General features: G+C 47.6%; 1 pseudogene; it reads right to left on the bottom strand.

Annotated features, from left to right (window-relative positions):
* Positions 1-1,647: 1,647 nt before the first annotated feature.
* On the bottom strand, positions 1,648-2,614 carry LOC144778593 (28S ribosomal RNA; annotated as a pseudogene).
* Between the last annotated feature and the right edge of the window lie 7,941 nt (positions 2,615-10,555).

The raw sequence follows: 10,555 nt of genomic DNA, 5'->3' as shown, positions 1-10,555 counted from the left end.
CCCCGGTGGACCCACCTGGGTGGTGCAGGACATCGGCAAGTCACTGCCATCCCAGACTGGGTCCAGGCGTCCCCTGATCAGCGCTTCTCCAAGCTCTCCAGGGGTCCCGCTCATGCTCGTTCCCCCTTTCCTGCAGGGCTGGCCTCCTGCTGCTCCTTGCCCTGGAGGAAGTGGGTAGCTAAGCAGTCCTCCCTGCTCTGCAGCCGCCCTGTCCTGGCTATTGACTGTCACCCCCACACCCAGAACCGTGGACATTAGGGTGCTGACTCGGGCGTGTGTGCCTTTCCCCCTTCCCGGAGCCCGGGGGGAGGAACTATTTCTATTTCTAATTACGACATTTATAGAGCGCAACAGCTGCCGCAGCCAAGGGGCGTCCCGGCGCTAACAGCAGAAGGTAGCAACACCACAGACGGCAGCCTACATAGTGGGGAAAAGAAAGGTTTTGAGAGCTTTCCTAAAATCAGTAAGATTGTTGAGACCACGAATATGGGGGGCAGAAAGTTCCAAAGAGTTGCTGCTCTATACCGGAAGCAACGACTTCTGGCCCGGGTTTTCCTAACTCAAGGGACCGACAGCAAATGTTGGCCCATGGAGCGGAGCTGACGAGAAGGAACATACAAAGAGAGCAAATTCGTCAAAACATTGGGGGATGCTAGCTTCAGAATTTTGAAGGCTATGCAGAGAGCCTTAAACTCGATCCGCTGCGCCACCGGCAACCAGTGGAGGCGGCGGATGGTGCTGGTCACCGAACAGACTCTGTGCAAACCCACAAGAGCTCTGGCTGCGGTGTTCTGTACTCTCTGAAGCCTCTGTATTTCTGCCTTGTTCACTCCTAAATACAGAGAATTCACATAGTGAAGCCTAGATATAATCAATGCTTGAATAATGATCTGTCTAGTCTGGGCATCAAAGAAACCTAAAATGGGTTTAAGCCCACTGAATAGACCGAAACAGGTGCTTGCTACTGAGTAGGGTTAAGCTTAGGCCACATCCTATCCCCGCCAGCCTGGCCGGGGGGCCCATTTTCCTCAACTATTAAGACCCCATGTAGTGGGGGCTTACAGAGCCCTAGGGAAGGACAGAAGTTGGAGTCAGCCCGGCCAGCCAGCAGGCCGCCCATCTGGTCACGCAGCCCACAGGGCCATCTGGTTCCCTGGCTCACAGGGCCATCTGGTCCCCCGGCCCACAGGGCCATCTGGTCCCCCGGTCCGCAGGGCCATCGGGTCCCCCGGCCCACAGGGCCATCTAGTCGCACAGCCAGGTGACCAGATGGCCCGGGACAACCAGCGCCCAGATGGCCTGAGACACTCGGACCAAGTTGACCTTGAAGTTCAATGATGCTGAGTGTGGCCAGGTGCTCTGAGGCCACTGCTAGGGTGGCTCCGTCACCGGGGCTGCTCGCTTCCCTGCTCAACTGGCTTGAGGGCAGTGGGAAGCGGGGGCCCCGGCAAGCCCTTATCATCTGGTCACCCTGCTAACCTGCAAGGGATGGTGGCCCCAATCCCCACACTCCGGTGGGGCAGGGATGGGAGGGGAGGTCCCTGTGCCAGAGGGTACATGGTAGAGGCCACCTCCTGCAGGCCCACGTCTCCCCCTCCATGTCCCTCCCGCCGGCTCGGCGGCAGAGGGACCCACGCACGGAGAGACAAAAGCTTGGCTCAGAGGATGACTTTAAATAGATTACACGGAGGTAGCTGCTCTGCTACTTATGAAACCCTGACCCATAATCAAGTTGTTAATAAATGATTTAGCACTGGGTGTGCCACAAACATGTGGTGCACTAATGTGATGAAGGCAGCCCCCTTTGTCCGCTCTCCAGTCCCCAAGCGAGCGGCTCTACGAACTTGCCCCCTGAAAGAGGCCGGCTAACCCAGGCCAACCGAGGCTCCACGGCACTGCGGTATTGTTACGGTTTAGGGGGGATTTTGACTTAGACGCATTCAGTTATAATCCCACAGATGGTAGCTTTGCCCCATTGGCTCCTCAGCCAAGCACATACACTAAATATCTGAACCTGCGGTTCCTCTCATACTGAGCAGGATTACTATTGCAACAACACATCATCAGTAGGGTAAAACTAACCTCTCTCACGACGGTCTAAACCCAGCTCACGTTCCCTATTAGTGGGTGAACAATCCAATGATTGGTGATTTCTGCTTCACAATGATAGGAAGAGGCGACATTGAAGGATCATAAAGCGATGTCGCTATGAATGCTTGGCCACCACAAGCCAGTTATCCCTGTGGTAACTTTTCTGACACCTCCTGCTTGAAACCCAAAAAGTCAGAAGGATCGTGAGCCCCCACTTTAACGGTCTGTATTCATACTGAAAATTGAGATCAAGCGAGCTTTTGCCTTTCTGCTCTGCGGGAGGTTTCTGTCCTCCCTGAGCTTGCCTTAGGACACCTGCATTATCGTTTGACAGGTGCACCGCCCCAGTCAAACACCCCACCTGCCACTGTCCTCGCCTCACCGGATAAGTGAAAAAACTATAAGAGTAGTGGTATTTCACCAGTGGCCCGAGGGCCTCCCACTTATCCTACACCTCTCATGTCTATTCACAGTGCCAGACTATAGCCAAGCTCAACAGTACCTTCTTTCCCCGATGATTCTGCCAAGCCCGTTCCCTTGGCTGTGGTTTCCCTAGATAGTAGGTAGGGAAATTTGGAATCGTGTTCATCCATTCATGCGCGTCACTAATTAGATGACGAGGCATTTGGCTATTTCTGTACCACCACGTGGTGGCTCATTCTGGGTTATTATGCTGTCCATCAGCGTCAAATCGGTTTTGCTTCCAACAATACAACATTTGTTCGCTTGGGAGTACAGCCACACTGAACGCTGTCCTCACTGGAACTGGGATCACATATAGGACATAGATAGTACACCCTGCAGTACTATTCCAACAATTTAAAATTGTCTATGAGCAGTCCTGAGAAATTAAATTATTAGCAGGACATCAATAATCAATATGTGGTATGTGGTGATTATATGTATGTCATTATTTGAGACCTATTCATCATTCAAAACATTTCAATATTCATGATGTACACATTTGTATCCAAATTATTATAAGCACACATCTATAACAATACACATCTATAAATTGCACATCTAATTAGGAAATGCACATCTATAAGATTCTAGAAAATTCACATCTATACTAAATCTTGTGTCAACTATAAACTATTATGTAACTGTATAACTACATTTAAATATTAATGAATCAACAATTAAAACAATATGCTTTATGAGGGTGATGTGTGCTGCAAGATAGTGTACATCCCAGCATAAGCTTGACATTTAATTGTCCATGAATACTTGGCACATTTTAAGAGTGTCCATTAAAGTAGTCTGGCAAACATTTTTCTTGAACGGGTATGACATTTGCAGACCTAGATCAGCCAGAGCGACATCAATACATTGAGGCCAAATACCACGACATCCGCCAATAAAGCCATGACATTTTACAGTCTTACATTTGGTGAGATCTTTGATTTGCTGTGACAGATCCTGATAGTATTTAACTTTACTCTAAAATGCTAATCTAAGGGAATTCTGTGAGTTTTCATAACAAATTGAAACATCAATCACTACAGCTCTACCATTTTTGGTGACCACTACATCTGGTTTTCGTAGTTCACCTTGATTATTCTTAACATGAGGTTCCCATGTCATTCAACCATTCCCTTTTGCTCTATCAATGAGAAATTCCAGAATGTTATTATGTCTTTTTATCCTAATGTCCTTGGTTTTGGGACATGCACCTGAAATATGTGAAATTGTTTCACAAACATCTTTACAGTACCTACATGTAGCAAATGATCGATGCTCTTAACATCAGTGCAGCTATGTACTGATTTTCTTTCATTTTGTTATGCTTGCTGATACTGAAATTTGAGGTTGGATTACTTGCTAAGTATTTTATACCATCACCTTGGACAAGAGATTTGCACATTTCTCAAATTCTTCTTTTCTCCAATCATATGTTGCTAACAAATTCAAATCATAACTCTGAAACATACTGTCTAAAATGTTGAGTTTGTGTGTTTTGATGTTGTTATCGATTTTTTCATTCATTACTTCTCTTGAATACATGAAGGAATGAGCTATGTACAGATCTGGAGCTGCCCTGATATACAATTTGAATTTGAAAACACTTATAAAGCGCGCTTTTACCTGGCGGTTTCTTGGCGCTAGGACTTTTAGAACCCAGATAGCAGCTATGAGAGGACTAGGCTGGGAATGCTTGCAGGAAAAGGTAGGTTTTTAAGGCCTTACGAAAATCGTGGTAAAGTGGGATGGAATGAACGTTGGGGGGGAGAGAATTCCAGAAAGTGGGGCCGAGAACCGCAAACTTCACCCCCCCATCCTCATCTTCCTGAATCGAGGGACAGAGAGGAGGGATTGAGAAGAGGAGCGAAGCTCTCTGGCTGGTATGTAGCTGGAGATTGCCGAATTTATGAAGGCTGGGGCGGTTCCAGCTCGGGCCTGGAACGCAGTACAACCCAGTTTGAAAAGAGCCCTCTCCCTAATAGGCAACCAGTGCAAGTTCTTTAATACAGAGGTGGCGTGGTGGAATTTGGGGAGGCCATAAATAAGGCGTGCCGCTTGGTTCTGTACCAGCTGCAGGCGTCGGAGGGCATAGGCTGGGACGCCATTATACAGGATGTTGCCGTAATCCAGCCATGATAAAACCATTGCCATCATGATGAGTTTGAGAGCAGGAACAGAGAAAAATCTTGAGATTTTCCTAATAGTGGGAAGGGTGAAAAAGCAAGAGGACACTACCATGCTAATCTGAGAGTGCAAAGTTAAATTTTGATTTAGCGTGATCCCAAGTGTTTTAACAGAATGAGAAGGTGAAGGGGGGAAACCGAGTGAGGGGGGCCAAAACGTAGGGGTCCAGGGACTGGATGCACCACCAGTCAGAACCAGCTCAGTTTTATCTGGGTTGAGTTTGAGGTGGTTGAAGTTCATCCAGTCCCTGATGAAAATCATAATTGATTGGAAATTAGAGGTAGATTCAGGAGAGTACGAGAGGTTAAAGATCAACTGGAGGTCGTCCGCATAATTGAAGACGGTGACCTCCAGTTGTTAAAGGGCAGAGATAAGAGGGAGAATATAGAGATTGAAAAGAAGAGGAGAGAGGGAAGAACCTTGGGGAACACCACATTGCACCTTACGTGAGGGAGAGGAAAACCCATCTAGATGGACGGCCTGGGTGCGGTCCCTCAAGAAGGAGGTGAGCCAAGCCAGGGGGGGCCCCCTGATGCCCGCTGCCCTGACACGGGTGAGAAGGATGGAATGGTCAACCGTGTCAAAAGCAGCGGACAAATCAAGGAGGACCAAGGCCTGAGGTTGGCCCCCGTCCATTCCCTCCCTAAGGCTGTCCAGGACCGAAACCATGACCTTCTCGGTAGAGTGCCGAGGGCGGAATCCGGCCTGGCAGGAGGCCAGGTAGCCGCTGTCCTCCACAAAAGAGCTGAGGACAGTGGGGACGTGGCACTCCAGGATTTTTCCCAAGTAAGGGAGAAGGGAAATAGGACGGTAATTCGTTAAGGAAGCAGAGTCAGCACCGGGTTTTTTCAGAAGAGGGATTGATATGGCTGATTTATGAAGCTTTGGGACTACACCAATCTCTAAAGAATCGTTCAGGAATGTCAAGGGAGGAGAAGGGCAAGCCCGAAAGATTTCTCTCAGGATGGGCGCTGGACAGACATCTAAAGGGGAGCCAGATTTAACTTTAGCCGCAAGAGAAGATAACATCTCTCTAGTCAGCAAAGGGATATGGTCTAGGTAGAGCCTATTGGGGGGGGGGGTTCAGGGGCAGGGGGAGTGGGGGGGTGGGGGTATGTTGGCTTTGATGGCTTCGATTTTCTCCACAAAATAGTTGTTAAGGGAGTCGCAAAGGGCTTGGGAGGGTGGAGGTGTTAGGGTGGTTCTGTCTGACAGGGCCAGCTCATGTACGGTGGAGAAAATTTCTCTGGACTGGTTTCCGGCTGATAGTATTTTGTCAGAAAAATAGTCGGTCTTGGCCGAGAGAATTGCCTTTTTATATGCATTGAGCAGAGATGAGTAGTGGGCTTTTAAGTCAGGGCAGTAAGAGCGCCTCCATGCGCGTTCGGCCTGGCGGGCAGCTAGCTTCTTACCCTTGAGTTCATCAGTGAACCATTTATTTACATTGTGGGCGCGTTTCACAGCAACGCGTTTCAGGGGAGCTACCTGATTGCAAGACCGAGATAGCCAATCATTGATAGTGTCGACCTGCGATGACGGGGAGAGTTCCTCCAGGGCCGGGTGGGAGTTTTGAACGGTGAGGCAGAGGGGAGGAATATCTGCCTTGTTCCAGTTGCGGGCCCAGATGTTCCTAGGGAGGGCTGGGCGTTTGGGTCGGTGAAGGTTTAAAGTGAACGAAATTAAGAAATGATCGGACCACAAACAAGGAGTGATGATGGGGGGGTGAACCGGAGTATTCAAAGACCAAATTTGATCTAGGACGTGGCCCTTAGAGTGAGTGGGAGCGGATACATGAGGAATAAAATTAAGGCTAAGGAGGGAGTCTGTGAAATTCCTAGATGCTGTATCTTCTGCAGGGTCAGGGGGCCAAAAGTTAAAGTCACCAAGGACTAAAACAGAAGAAATATTGACTGTTAATGTGGCCAGTAGCTCCTCAAACTCAGTTAAAAAGTGGGGAGCAGAGCCGGGGGGACGGTAGACAAGGACGCAAGTAATGGGGGTTTGAAAAGACGCTGAGCGCATCACCAAGCACTCCGTTCCCTTGATGACCGGACAGGAAAGAATTTGGAAATGAAAGTCCGACCGGACGATCAAAGCAACTCCTCCGCCTACCCTGCCCGGCGGTCGATCGGCCCGTAATGCATAGTAAGTGGAGGGGAGTAGTGCAAGGATATTAGGAAGGGAATCAGGCAGAACCAAGTTTCAGTCAAGAATAACAGATCTGGTTTATGGCAATCTAAAAGGTCATAAAGTTCTAGTTGGTGCTTCACAAGTGATCTGGTATTTAAGAGATAAGCCGAGATGGTGGCTCCTGGACTGGAAGTCTGGACAGGTTCTGGGGAAAGGTAGGGCGGGGGGAGAGTGAGAAGACAGGTGGGAGCCATGGGAGGGATAGACTGGGGTCGGGCGAGGCCAAGGTTGAAAATGGTGGACACTGAGGTAGCACTAAGGGTGCCATAGCTTTCGTGAGCGCGGAGCTCGTCTGCAGAATAGGTTAAAAATTGGACATAGTAAGGTGCCCCTTGCCCCGGCCGGCCGCGGATGGGCGCAGACGGGCTGGCCTTTGGCGCGCCCGCTGCGCGCGTCCGCTGCGTGTGCGCATGGGGTGTCGCTTATGAGGCCTAGGAGCGCGGAAGCTAGAGCGCTGCCCTAGGAACTGGTCTGCCCCTCCAAGATGGCGGCCGCAACCCCGTCAGCCCTACGGATCAAGCGGCACTCAGCCGTGCCGGACCGGGGCTAGGGGAGCGGCGATGGTATTTAGGAAGCAGCAGCCAGGTAAGAGAATACCACAAAAATGTCAGTTTTAAAATTCAGCACAAGTAAAAAGTTTAGAGAGCCCACGAGCACCGCTGCAGCCGCGAACCAGCTGCCATCAGGTTCACCTGCGTCCGCTGCGCGTGCGCATGGGGCGTCGCTTATGAGGCCTAGGAGCGCGGAAGCTAGAGCGCTGCCCTAGGAACTGGTCTGCCCCTCCAAGATGGCGGCCGCAACCCCGTCAGCCCTCCGGATCAAGCGGCACTCAGCCGTGCCAGACCGGGGCTAGGGGAGCGGCAATGGTATTTAGGAAGCAGCAGCCAGGTAAGAGAATACCACAAAAATGTCAGTTTTAAAATTCAGCACAAGTAAAAAAGTTTAGCGAGCCCACGAGCACCGCCGATGCTGCGAACCAGCTGCCACCAGGTTCAACTATTGACTTTGTTTAGACCAATTGTTGTACATAGTTTCGGTATACTGAGTCCTCCAAATGATCTTTTCGAATATAGGAGACCATCACATGTGTGTGGAGGAAGGTGTAGAAAATGTTTGACATACTTTTTTATTGTTTGATCCTGAACATTTAAAGTTTTAGCTTATAGACATTTAGTTTATAGACATCACTCAAATTTGTATCTTTGCTTGAAATTGTCATTCCAAGCCTCTAAAGGCTGTCCATCTGTCTTTTTATTCTTGAATATGTGTATCCCACCTGGAAAACCATTTGTTTTCTTGGTGAACTTACTCTTTGCATTTGTCTACAATATTTGTATCCCCAAATATTGCTCCAGGGTTATATTCATCGGAGACCTAAAGGCAAAGATCTCTAATTCTGCCTCCATAACCTTTTCCAATGTTGACAAAGAAGAGATATGGTTTATTCCAGATATTTTGTTCCCTGACAAATTCAGAATGGACAAATGTGGGTTTCTGTTTCTTGAGACTCTTAGAAAATGTGGCTTGATTATATTAAATGGGATGTCTCCTGTGGATGAAGCTGCCTTTTATGCTTTACACGCTTCCTCCACTCAGAGTCTGCTTGATTATCGGGTAGTCTCCTTTCAAATGTTTGGAGTTTGTGAAAAAGTCACTGTTAGTCCAACTGATAAGAGTGATGATTGCTTATTTGGTACAACTGTGGCCTTTAGTCTCCAGAAGTTAAATTCTGGGAACCCCCAATTGAGTATGATTGGCTTTAACAGGTCTATTGGTCCGTCCTTTTGGACAATTAAGGAGAAGTTTGCCATAAGTGATAAGATCAAGAGAGTTTTTGCCGACCTTGAGGGACCTGCTTATGGTGACCCAGTTCTCTTTTTGAATCCCATATGGAAGAGTTCCATAAATTAAGCACTAGGCATGATGGTCCTCAGTTGTCAAAACAGTGCAAATCACCATTTGAGGTAATACATCAGGAAATAAACTTCCTAACAAGAAAACAGCATTTGCTGTTTTCTTTGGCTCGACATCATGAAATCGACTGCCTCAAGCGATTAAGCACCCATCGCAAACTCCATGAAAGGAGGGAATGTGATCTAAAATGGATTAACTTAAGAAAGGCAGCAAGTGCTAAAGGCTCTAGGAAATATTGGCAGTTGATCACTGAATATTGTTACTCCATGGTGAAGGCGCAGGTAATTACCATTCCTGAAAATGTTTGGATGGAATATATTTCTCAGTTTATGCAAGTAACACTGAGTTTGATATCCCTGTGGCTCTTCATGTGGATGAGGTGTTGTATTTAGAATATGGTGCTCCCTCTGTCGATAGGAATGTGGGGTTTATAAAGAACGCCAGAACTTCTGGTGCTTTGGTGCCTGACGGGGTTCCATTGTGGTCATTAAAAAGGAAGCTGTAACTTGGGGATCTTTCCTTGCCCTGTTATTTAATCGTTGTTATTGTTCTGGGAAAATCCCCCAATCAAGGAAGGGTAGTGCTGTTGTACGTCTGTACAAGAAGGGCCCCTAAATCCTCCCCAGCAAGTTTCAGACAGATGGCAATGCTGGATGATTGTGGCCAACTTTTTGGCTCCATATTGTACGCCCATGATGTAGCCATTATGGATCTAACTCCTATTGGCTTGCAGCATTTTCTTAGTATGCAGTAGTCCATTTTCTGAAGATTAATCTGGATCAAGACTAAAGAGGAATTTTGTTTGGTACCTGGGTACTAACAAATTAGAAATAGTGGACTTGTATCTTTATCTCAGGATGGTTTTCTCTAAGAATGGCAAGATAATGATCGCATGAAGCTCTGTTTGAGCAGGGCCCTTTTGAAGGCCAATGCCCTGTATTGATTTTACAAAACCTGTGCGAAACATCATTTCGGGCATGTCCTGTCAGGTTTTTGGTCCAAAATCCCCCCTCCTTGTGCTATGTGTGCGAGATGTTAGCTTTGAATTACTGGTAATCTTTTGAGAGGTTTGAAGGTCAAATCCTCCATCAGATGTGTAATTTGAATACTCTTGGAGCCCCACATGCCTTACGCCTGGAGTTTGGTCTATTATGCTCTTATTCCTTTTCCCTGGCTGCTGTGTTGAGGTGGGAAAATGCATGTCTATGTGGAGATGAGGGAACACTGAGGACAACCCTGAAATCTGAGATTTTCTCCCTTCAGAAAGAACGGAGCTCATTTTTTAGTGCTAATGACATTTTTGGGCTTGACTTGAATATAGATTTTTGTATTTCCAAGTCTGCTCTGAAGAACTTAATAAAGGACTCAGAGGCATATTTACAAGCCCCTATCGCCATAGGAACATCACCTTTAACAACATTCCTGTGGCGATAGGGGCTTTGCCTTATTTACAAGGCAGAGTTAGGCCGCTTAACGTGGCTTATAGCAGCATTGTAAATAAGGCAATATTTCCCGTAATACTTAGCGTGAAAGGGGTGGGTAATGGGTGTTGAGTGGGTGTTTCACCTTAATAGCCATTGTTTTTGATGCTGTCCCCCATTTACAAGAGTAGCGTAAATAGGAGGCAGCACCAAAATTAAGACCAGGCAAAACTTGGTCTTAACATGGCAAACTGAGGAGAAATGGTTTATTTCTCCTAGTTTTTACTGTT

This window comes from Lissotriton helveticus, chromosome 1_1 (genome assembly GCF_964261635.1).
Source record: "Lissotriton helveticus chromosome 1_1, aLisHel1.1, whole genome shotgun sequence".
NCBI classification, from domain to species: domain Eukaryota; kingdom Metazoa; phylum Chordata; class Amphibia; order Caudata; family Salamandridae; genus Lissotriton; species Lissotriton helveticus.
Note: the sequence above shows the minus strand (reverse complement) of the source record. Positions and strands in the feature narration are given on the sequence as shown.